The sequence below is a fragment of the Rhinolophus sinicus genome, chromosome 14, assembly GCF_057876585.1.
Source record: "Rhinolophus sinicus isolate RSI-liver-muscle chromosome 14, RSI-T2T, whole genome shotgun sequence".
In the NCBI taxonomy this organism is placed as follows: Eukaryota; Metazoa; Chordata; class Mammalia; order Chiroptera; family Rhinolophidae; genus Rhinolophus; species Rhinolophus sinicus.
Window position 1 is genome coordinate 117818407 of NC_142514.1, and position 11021 is coordinate 117829427.

Below are 11021 nucleotides of genomic sequence, written 5' to 3' on the forward strand. Positions count from 1 at the left end.
CACAAACAAATATTTAAAAGATAAGAACACAGAAGGGTTAAAAATAAAAGAATTAAACATTATGTTTAATCAAATATTAACCAAAAGAAAACTGTTGAAAAGCTATGTAAATATTAGATAAAATGGACTTTGAGGCAAAAGTAGTCATAGAAATAAAGACAATAACTTGATAAAAACTGCAAGTTCAAGTTCAATACATCATACATAATCAATTATTTTAAAAATGTAGTCACTTAAAAAGTGGAAGATTTTTACACACAATTATTTTCTCTGTTCTGTGAATTTCACTCTATATATGTTGGTGATATTTGCCTATGAAACTGATAGATTAAGCAGATAAAAATCAGTGAGTTATAGAATATTTGAATAAAATAATAAGCTAAATTTGATGGACATGTTGTATAGAAACCTAACCCAAAAAACAACAGGATATACTTTTGTTTTGTCTAGCCTACATAAAATATTTACAAAACCAGACTGCAGACTGGACAATAAAACCAGACATATTTCAAAGAAAAGGAACCATAAAGATTTTTCTCTGACATCAATAAAATTAGGCTGGAAATAATGACAACAAAAAAAAATAAATAAATAGCTGAATAAATTCCATATGTTTGGACATTAAGAAACATACATCCAAATAATTCATCTATCTAGAGGAAATCATAACGAAAATTAGAAAATATTTAGAACTCAATAAACACTTTATACCAACATATGTGTGACGTGGTTAAAGTACTAAGGGGTAATTTTACAGCCTTAAAGCTTATGTTAGAAAAGAAAAATAGTTAACATTTATTGAGCTAAGCATTCATCTTTAGAAGTTGGAAAAATAACAGCAAAGCAAGCCCCAAAATGGATAGGCAGAAGGAAGTAATGGAAGGGGAAGATTAAAGTTAACGATTATCTAATGAAATGTTCAGTTGCAAGAAAACTCGTTAGTGACATTGGAGATGGAGAAAAGAAGACTAAAGAAATACTATGAGGCAGAAAAAAAACCCTCAGACTCAATTAATATAGAAGAGTGAGGCAAAGAGAAGTTGTAAGGATTATTCCCCAATTCTGGAATTAATTCAAATTCTTTTCCATTGGGAATTGATGAACAACTTGGTCAGGTATGGGAAATGGAAGTTGAATAGAAACAGAGCCAGCACTGTGCCATTCTGCATATTGGGTCTTACTAATTCTCATGACAGCCCTTTGAGTTGTATCTGTTAATATTTTTATTGGAATTGAGGCTTCAGATCTATTAACTAACCCAACTCTGGCTGATGTATAAAATAAACTGAAATTTCAATTGGGTCTTGCATTTAAAATCCATAATTTTTTCCACATTTCATTTCAAACATGTTAAATTTGAGTTGTCAGAAAAATACCTAAGAAATGTGGACAAAATGCATATGATCTTACTATTACGATGAAGGTATATTTGCAATGAACAACTTCGTCAGAATGTTACAGAATTGCATATGTCATCTTTTTCCTCATAATTCACTTTATTTTCCTTGATGATACAGGGTTTTGTTTGTTTGTTTGTTTTTCCCCAACAATGACTATGATGCAGCTAAAAAGCAGGAACTTGGGAAATGCCAATCTTACAATCAGCAAATTCTGGCTTCAATTTGTTCTGCTTATTGATTTTTGAATCACTTGTAGATTTCATTACATTTCTAAAATCCAAGCTGAAATGAATGAATCAAATCTGATGACAGTGTCCTTAAAAGTCCCTCCAAATCAGAACAGGCAGGCAGTCTTTTGACCTACAGATTAGAGTGCTTTATCTAGGGTAACACAAGGCTGAACAGAGAGTAGTCTCCATCCTTTCTACTGAATAATCTTGAAAGATAACTGTATCAGAAGAGGAAAACAGAAATTGTTCAGGGAATTTCCTATGGAGATAATAACTTTACATGAATACTTATGTTTGTTTTTTTACATGAATCTTTTCATGCCTGTCTAATCATACGCAATGAAGAAATAAGTAAATAGAAATGCATTATTCTGCTATGTTAATTTTGGACAGCAAATTTATTAAGTGCATCCTGAAGAATATGTGTCCACACATGGCTGCCTCTCCCTGGTGAAACCATACAGTTTATTAGAGTAAAAACTAACAATGCAAAAGAGCTCAGTAGGAAGATGATTTTTAAAAAGCCATTTATAGAAAAATAAGTACATTTTTAGAATACAGGAGGCAAAGTTAAAGACATAGAAACTTCTTACAGTCAACTCTGAAATATTCAGGGATTAGAAACACAGTACCGGTTCAAGATGGCTATGAAGAATGATCGTGACTTCACCTTCTCCCAGGGACAAACAGAATCTACCGCTACATATAGAGCGATTTCCTTTGTAGAAAACCCCCAAAACTAGCTAAACGACTCCCGCACATCAGAATGAGAGAGGAAAAAAAACACATTAAAGAAGGTAGGAGAGGATGAGACATATTTTTACCACAACCCTCAACCCCAGCATGGTAACTCACAATTGGAAGGGAACCCACAACCCCGAAAATCTCACTGAGGAGAAAAAGGTTTGCATCTGGCACCCCAACTTTTTAGACTTGCACCTGAGAGATGAGTCCCCAAGACATCTAGCACTGAAAGCCCAAAGGGCTTGTGTCCACAAGACCCACAAGGCAAACTGAGAAGGTCTTAAACAGCTCGCCCAGCACAGAGGCAGCCAACTGAAAAGCACCCAGACTTTTTATGAAACAGGCTTATTTGCTTATCCAAAAGCATCAGCCTGAGGGGCAGCATAATTTAACACATATCTAGAGGCCTAATGAAATACTCTCCAAAGATGGAAGCTGAAAGGCATCAATCTTTGTGCTCTCTCTCTGTCCTGCTCCAGATTGCCAGTATCTCCTGGAAAGGAGCTTGTACACTCATCAGGCACCCTAATTTTTATAGCTGTTACCCAGGGCACACTTGTAGATTACCTGGCACTAGTTGCCAGCAGGGCTTATGCTCATAGGTCCCACAGGACTATAACAAACAGAGAATGCTTAACCAGCTACCACCCCAAGGGCACAACAGAAATGCAAAAGACTGAGGTCTCCAGTCTTTTGGTGACAGGTCTATAGCCTGAAGTGCAGGCTTCTAATTAAACACATCTAAGAGCCAACTGTAATCCTCTCCAGGGACGTTGGAGGGATGGCACTATCTTCTTGCTCTCCCTTTCTGCTCTTCAGAGAGTCAGAATCTCCCAGAGGGAAGATTGTGCATGTGTCTGGTTACCTGAATTTGATGTCTTGTACCCCAGTATTGTGGCTGCCACCCAGGGAACACCTCTTCATCACCAGGCTCTGGTGGCCAGCAGGGCTTGCATTCATGGGTCACATGAGACTATAATAAACCAAGAGACAGTTCTTGGCAGGCTACCAACCACAGAACACAGTGCAGAGACAGCAGACTGAAATACAACCCAGTCTTTCTCTGAAAGAGGACTATTTGCTTATCTTAAAGCTTTGGCCTGAGGGGCAGACTTCTGGTTTGGCATACATCTAGGGGCTACTAAGGTGCTCTCTGAGGATGGATACTCGTGGGCAGCATTCTGTGCTTTCCCTCTAACTCACTCCAGTCACTAGTATCTCATGGTGGGTTGTCACCCAGGGGAAGCCTCCTAATTGTCTACTCTGATAGTCAGCAGAGTTTGTACTTGCAGGTCCTGTGGAACTGTTATAAGCAGAGAAACAGTTCTTAACTGGCTACTCCCCCAAAAGCACAACAGACACAGCAGAATGAAATGCACCCACAGTCTTACTGTGAAAGAAACCTATAAGCTTATTTTCATAGCTGTGGTCTGAGGGGCAGGTTTCTAATTGAACATACAACTAGGAGCACGCCATAATCTTCTCTATAGACTGGGGAGGCTGGCAGGTGACATCTTTGTGCTCTGTCCCATTCAGGACATCAGTATCTCCAAGAAAGGAGGTTGTGTACACTTCTGATGGCCTGACTTTTCTGTTTGATACTCACAGGACACATCCCTTGATAACCTGGCTCTAGTGGCTACCAGGGCTTGTATTCACAGGTTCACCAGGATGGTAACAAAGAAATAGTCCTTAACCAGCTATCACTCTGGGGTTCAGTGCAGAGGGAGCAGACAGAAATGCTGATCTCCCAATCTTCCCCTAAAATAGGTATATTTGCATACTTTAAAAGCTGCTGACTCAGAGTCTAACTTCTAATCAGCCTGAATCTTGGTGGTGACTCAGATCCTCCCCTTTGGGACACTGACAGGTCTTGGCACACCCTCAACTACTGGCAGTCACTAAAAATAAAGTAAGCTGCTTAAACAATCACAAATGTTTGAGAGATGAGCAAGAGCTAGAGCAGTGTTGAACACTAAGATTCATCTACTACACAAGGTCACTCCTTCGGGACTGGGGAAAGTGGCCATTTTATCTAATGCATAGAAACCAACACAGAGAAGCAAGAAAAATAAAGAAATGGAAGAACATGTTCTGCACAAAAAGACCAATATTAAACCACAGAAAAAGACCTTTATGAAATGTAGATAAGTGATTTACCTCATAAAGTGTTAAAATACGAGTAAAAAAGATGCTCACTGAGCTTAGGGGAAGAATGGATAAACAAAGTGAGAACATTAGCGGAGATAGAAAACATAAGTACCATAATACTTTCTTATAGAAGCCATAGTGCTGAAGAATACAATAATTGAGCTGAAAAATACACTGGAAGGGTTCAACAGCAGATTACATGAAGTGGAAGAAAGGAAAAGTGAATTTGAAGACAAGGAGAGAATCTTAAATGCAGCAACAAGAGAAAAACAACTGTTTACAAGGGAACTCCCATAAGACAATGAGCAGATTTTTCTGGAGAAACTCTGCAGGCCAGAAGATAATGGTATGACATACTCTAAGTGTTGAAAGGAAAAAAAAAAAAGCTCCCAACCAAAAATACTCCAAACAAAGTTGTTTTCAGAATTGAAGTAGAGATACAGAATTTTCCACACAAGCAAAAGTTAAAGGAGTTCATCCTCCCTATATTGGCCTTATAAGAAATGTTAAAAGTACTTCTTTAAGCCAAAATAAAAGGGTACTAATTAGTAACAGGAAAACATGAAAATATGAATCCCATAGAAAATGGTAAATACATAGGAAGATTCAGAATAATCTAACACTGTAAGGATGGTGTATTAATCACTTATAAAGCTAGTATAAAGATTAAATGACCCAAGTAGTAAAGAATAACTGTAACTACAATAATTGGTTAATAGATACACAAGACAAAACAATCTAAAATATGACATCAAAAAATGTAAGGGGGAACTAAAAATGTAGAGATTTAGAATGTGATCAAACTTAAGTTATTATCAACTTAAAATACATTTATATATAAGTTGGTTTTATGTAAACCTCATGGTAACCACAAAGCACAAACCTGTAGTAAATACACAAAAGACAAAGAGAAAGGAATCTAAGCATACCACTATAGAGTACAGGCACCCAAAGTTTATCATACATAGCATTATGTACAATAGCCAAGACACAGAAGGAACCTAAGTGTCCTTTGGTGAATGAATGAATAAAGAAGTTGTGCTATGCATGTATGTATGTGTGTATTATACATATTGGTTTGCTAATATTTTGTTAATAAATTTGTATCTATATTCATTAGAGATATTGGTCTAGGGTTTTTTGTTTGTTTGTTTGGTTTGGTTTGTTTTTTTTCTTGTAGTGTCCCTATCTGGCTTTGTTATCAGGGTAATACTGGATTTGTAAAATGAGTTTGTAAGTATTCACTCCTCTTCAATTTGGGGGGAGAGCTTGAGAATGATTGGTATTAATTCTTTAAATATTGGTAGAATTCACCAGTGAAAGTGTATGGTCCTGAACTTTTGCTTGTTGGAAGATTTTTGATTACTGATTCAATATCCTTAGTTATTATTGGTCTGTTCAGATTTTTATTTCTTCATGACTCAGTCTTGGTAGGTTGTATATTTGCAGGAATTTTTCTGTTTCTTCTAGGTTGTCCAATCTGTTGGCTTATAATTGTTCATAGTAGTCTCTTATTATCCTTTGTGTTTTTGAGGAATCAAGTGTAATGTCCCTTCTTTCATTCCTAATTTTATTTATTTGAGTCTTTGCTCTCTCTCTCTCTTTTGTTTTGCTAAAACAGCTCTTAGTTTTATTAATCCTTTCTATATTTTTCCAAATATCTATCTTAATATCTCTCATTTTACCATATCAACTGAGTATGCAATTACATTATGCAACAATTCTGTTGCTTGATATTTATTTTGCTGATTTAAATGACTTTCATGAATGTTTTTATCATCCCACATTCTAAGAAGTGCCAGCAATATTTGAAATCCAAAAAAGTAAATAAAACTATATTCATTACCAAACTAAGTCTATTGTCATCTCCACAATTTAAGTATTTTTAATTCTGGTTTTACTCGTCAAAGTGAAAATTCAGAAAAAGAAATCTGAACTTGAAATGGAAAAAGTTAATATTTTCATTAATTTTTTTTCATAGAATCATATTGATTATTTTTCCAATCAACTTAACTTCCTAGTTGGTACAGACTTCTTTTGGTAGGTAAAAACTTCTTGTACATGTCTCATGAGTGCCCTTCATGGTCTCAACATGTAGCATTATATGAAAGTTGAATACACAATTTCCTTAGCTTGTGGCAATAGAAAGCCTTACAGAGTGAAGGAGGAAGAACAAATCAGCGTCAAATCCATGTCAATTTTTGTTTGAGGAGGAATTCTTTTCTTTTGATGTTCCAGGCAAAATGTAGACTGATAATATAGAATCCTCCCAATAAGCACCTGGAGAGGCTGAATATTGTATGAGTATGAAATGTACAAAATGTATAGATAAATGTTTATGAATGTGCTTATGTGTGCAAGCATTCTTAGCTGAGCTTTCCAGATAGAATGTAAAATCCATAGGCGCACAAAAAGAAAACAATAACAACAACAAAAACTGGAAATCTGATGCTGATGTCAGCCTCAGCAGTAAGGGAATGAGTTTTTGTTTGTTTGTTTGTTTTTTATAGAGACTTGATCTGGTATTTCATGAAGTAGGGCATTCATTGGAATCGAGACTTTTGCTTAAGGCCAGGATCCTCAAATAGGTGAGCACTTAGCAAAAAGAAGATGAGAGACATCTGCTCATATGGATCCCCCAAAGTTCTCTCTTGCTGGCCTGCCTGATTTTTCTCAACTTTGTTCTCAGTTCCTTTGCCATAAGGGCTGGGCCTTTATGACTCTATCTTCGCAGCTCACTCTCAAGGTGTGAAGGCCCCACCTTTACTATCATTCTTCCTTAAAGAAGGACATTAGGAATATGACTTCTTCCCCCTGTATTGGATTAAATAGTTACCAGTAAAATAAAAATCTGTGGGTCTGGACTTTAAGGCCGGGTCTCTGTTGAGGAAATAGGGGTTGTAGATCTGTGGATGGAAAGAGAAGGAACAGCATACCATACCAGTTAAGGCAGGAAGATTAGGCAGGTGAGGGAATGCTTGCTCTGGGGTCTGAAATTCAAGGGAAGATTGAGAGCAGAGCTCAGAGTAGCATCTGGAAATTCATGGTTCACCAGGTATGTATGAAACAATAGTTTGTATTGTTTAATAATAATAATAAAACATTTATTAATTAAACACTATATGAAAGTTATTTTGCTTATGGTATTTAACTTAGATACTTCTGCAGATATCATTGTGTTCATTTTACAGAGCTTAAAGCTGAAACTTACTAGCTTAATGTGTCTTCCCCAAGTTCCAACAGCCAGTAAGTGCAGGAGCTGGCACCGGAGTCCACGTCTTTAGGACTCTAATGGCCAAACTATTTTCATTATTTCTTTGCCTATTTAACAGCCTTGAGGTAATTTGGCTAAGACTGCTATCCAAAATATGAAAAACAAAGAGTAGAAATGTCAAATTTAATATGTCAAAGTTGAGCTGCAAATCAACCCCCCACCACACATGTGCATACACCATTCTGCTTCACTTGAAATCTTTCTATCTCAGCTGCTATGATTCCATAATTTTAGCTATTAAGGCCATAAACTTTGGAACCATCTTTGGCTCCTTATTTTGCCCATGTCCCACACACGACCTGATAAAGAAACCTAGTTGATCCCACTTTCAAAATATATCCAGAATCTGACCACTTCTCACCACGTTTCCTTCTACCAGCATAGTCCGAGCTCCTATCATCTTTCACTTGATGTTTTGCAATAGCTTTCAAGCACAGCACACAAAGTGAGTCTGCTCACTGAGTCAGCTTTTAAAAAGCAAGTCACATCTTGTCATTCCTTGGCTAAAACCTTCTAAAGGCTCTCCAAAGCCTTGTATAACATGTCGACCAGCTCTCCATGTGCCCCCCATTGCAGACCTTGGAAAGTAAGAAATTAAATGACTTGCCTAACGTCACAGAGCCTGTGGTTATAAAGATGATGCTAGAACCCATCTCAGTGCAATAAGGTGAGAATGGTAAGTGTCAGGTTCTTCAGTCCCATTTAAACACTGACAATTTATCAATTTAATTCATAGTGGAGAAAATGTGGGAGAGGACTGTTTTTCCTACCAAAATGAAAGCTGCTCAAAAGCAGTGATTAAATTTTTTAAATTCTAGAATCTTCCCAAGATCTTTCTCAAATGAATGAACCATTCCTCCTCAAAATGACCAGGCAGGTAACACAATAACTGACTTTCAGAGTGTATGGTGTATTCTAGGTAATGGATGCCATCTATTAATATCCATCATCATTAGGATTCCAGTACTATTCTCCACTGTACCTGGTAAGACATTAAGAAAACCTTCTGATGGTATATGTATCTATAAACAAATGGTTAATAATAATAAGTATAATGAATGGTGAAAGTATTAGTTCAATAATATTAGGTAGGTGCAAAAGTAATTGCAGCTTTTGCATTGTTGAAATTTGCCATTTGATATTGGAATACATTCTTAAATAAATGTGGTTATGTTATACATCATTTTAACGCGCACGCTTGCTTTATGTTATTTTGCTAATGACTTATTACTTGCTATTTATTTTATATTTATTTTAGACTATGGAAATGATAGACAAAAAGCAAATCTGAGCAATTTTCTTATTCAAGTTCAAAATGGGTCGTAAAGTAGTAGAGACAACTTGCAATATCAACAACACGTTTGGCCCAGGAACTGCTAACGAACATATGATGCAATGGTGGTGAAGAAGTTTTGCAAAGGGGATGAGAGCCTTGAAGATGAGGAGCACAGTGGCCAGCCATTGGAAGTTGACAATAACCACTGAGAGCAATCATCGAAGCTGATCCTCTTATAACTATACATGACGTTACCAAAGAACTCAATCAACGTCGACCATTCTACAGTCATTGGGCATTTGAAGCAAATTGGAAAGATGAAAAAGCTTGATATGTGGGTGCCTCATGAGCTAACTGATAATCAAAAAAATCATCATTTTGAAGTGTCATCTTCTCTTATTCTACACAACAACAACGAACCATTTCTTGATCGGATTGTGATGTGTGATGAGAACTGGATTTCATGAGACAACCAGCAATGACTACCTCAGTGGTTGGACACAGAAGAAGCTCCAAAGTACTTCCCAAAGCCAAACTTGTGCCAAAAAAATGTCATGGTCACTGTTGGTGGTCTGCTGCCGGTCTGATCCACTATAGCTTTCTGAATCCCAGCGAAACCATTACATCTGAGAGGTATGCTCAGCAAATCGATGAGATGCACCGAAAACTGCAACGTCTGCAGCCGGCACTGGTCAACAGAAAGGGTCCAATTCTTCTCCATGACAACGCCCAACCACATGTCACAAAACCAATGCTTCAAACGTTGAACGAATTGAGCTACGAAGTTTTGCCTCATCCGCTATATTCATCTGACCTCTCACTAACCGACTACCACTTCTTTAACCATCTCAACAACTTTTTGCAGGGAAAACACTTCCATAACCAGCGGGATGCAGAAAATGCTTTCCAAGTGTTTGTCAAATCCTGAAGCATGGATTGTTATACTATAGGAATAAATAAAATTATTTCTCATTGGCAAAAATGTGTTGATTGTAATGGTTTCTATTTTGATGAATAAAGATGTGTTTGAGCCTAGTTATAATGATTTAAAATTCATGGTCCGAAACCACAACTACTGTTGCACCAACCTAGTATCTTTATACTCCTCAGACACCAACACCTTTTTTGCTAAGGTTTACTACTCTGCTGAAAATGTCCCCTTCCCCTCATCCTCACTTCTACTTCTATACAGATATGAAATAAACTCTGTTCACCTGAATCCCCCCCTTAAGAAAGCAAACATTAATCATCCATTTTGAGCCTGGTTCAGAATGTTATTTATTAATCTATGGTAGATGCTGAAAATTGAAATTCTTTAATTAGCGCTGGGTAATATGGAAGTCCCCTTTCCAGGGGCAGCAGACACTATTTACACCTTTTTCTGTCAAATCAAGGAGGCAAGTACAAATCAAGTAGATAATGTTATAAGGCCAATGTCCTTTGCCCTTCGGACATTATTCTAACTCTTATCAGTCTTCTTCATTATAGGAAAAGGGGTTCAGTTGATATTCTTTGTTCTTATTTGCAATATTTTTTATTAGTGGCCCTCACCAACATGATACTCTGGTAGTGGCAAGAGATAGATGTGAATAGATCAACATGTTAAATATAGTGTTATATAGTTACATGTTAATAATTGCAAGAACCCTGTATCAAAAAATGACACTCTTTTCAACCAGTGTTTTAGAAAAGTAATAAAAAGTAACATAACAAGTACTATTTTGAGTTCAATTCTCTGGTTAAAAATCTCTTGACGCTTTGTGTCATGGCACACAAGAGAGCTATGTTTATAAATCAGTCACTCTTTCTTACCATTTCATAGATGGGTCAAAGGGGAATCAAATCATTTGCTCAAAGGCACAGAGCAACAATGTTGGCATCCAGCCCCATGATTCAACAACCTAACATAGAGCCGCACAAGGCCATTTGTGAGGTTCTGATGAACA

General features: G+C 36.8%; 1 pseudogene; it reads left to right on the top strand.

The window, feature by feature from the left end:
* The first annotated feature begins 9060 nt into the window (after positions 1-9060).
* On the top strand, positions 9061-10093 carry LOC109436152 (histone-lysine N-methyltransferase SETMAR pseudogene; annotated as a pseudogene).
* Positions 10094-11021: the final 928 nt, after the last annotated feature.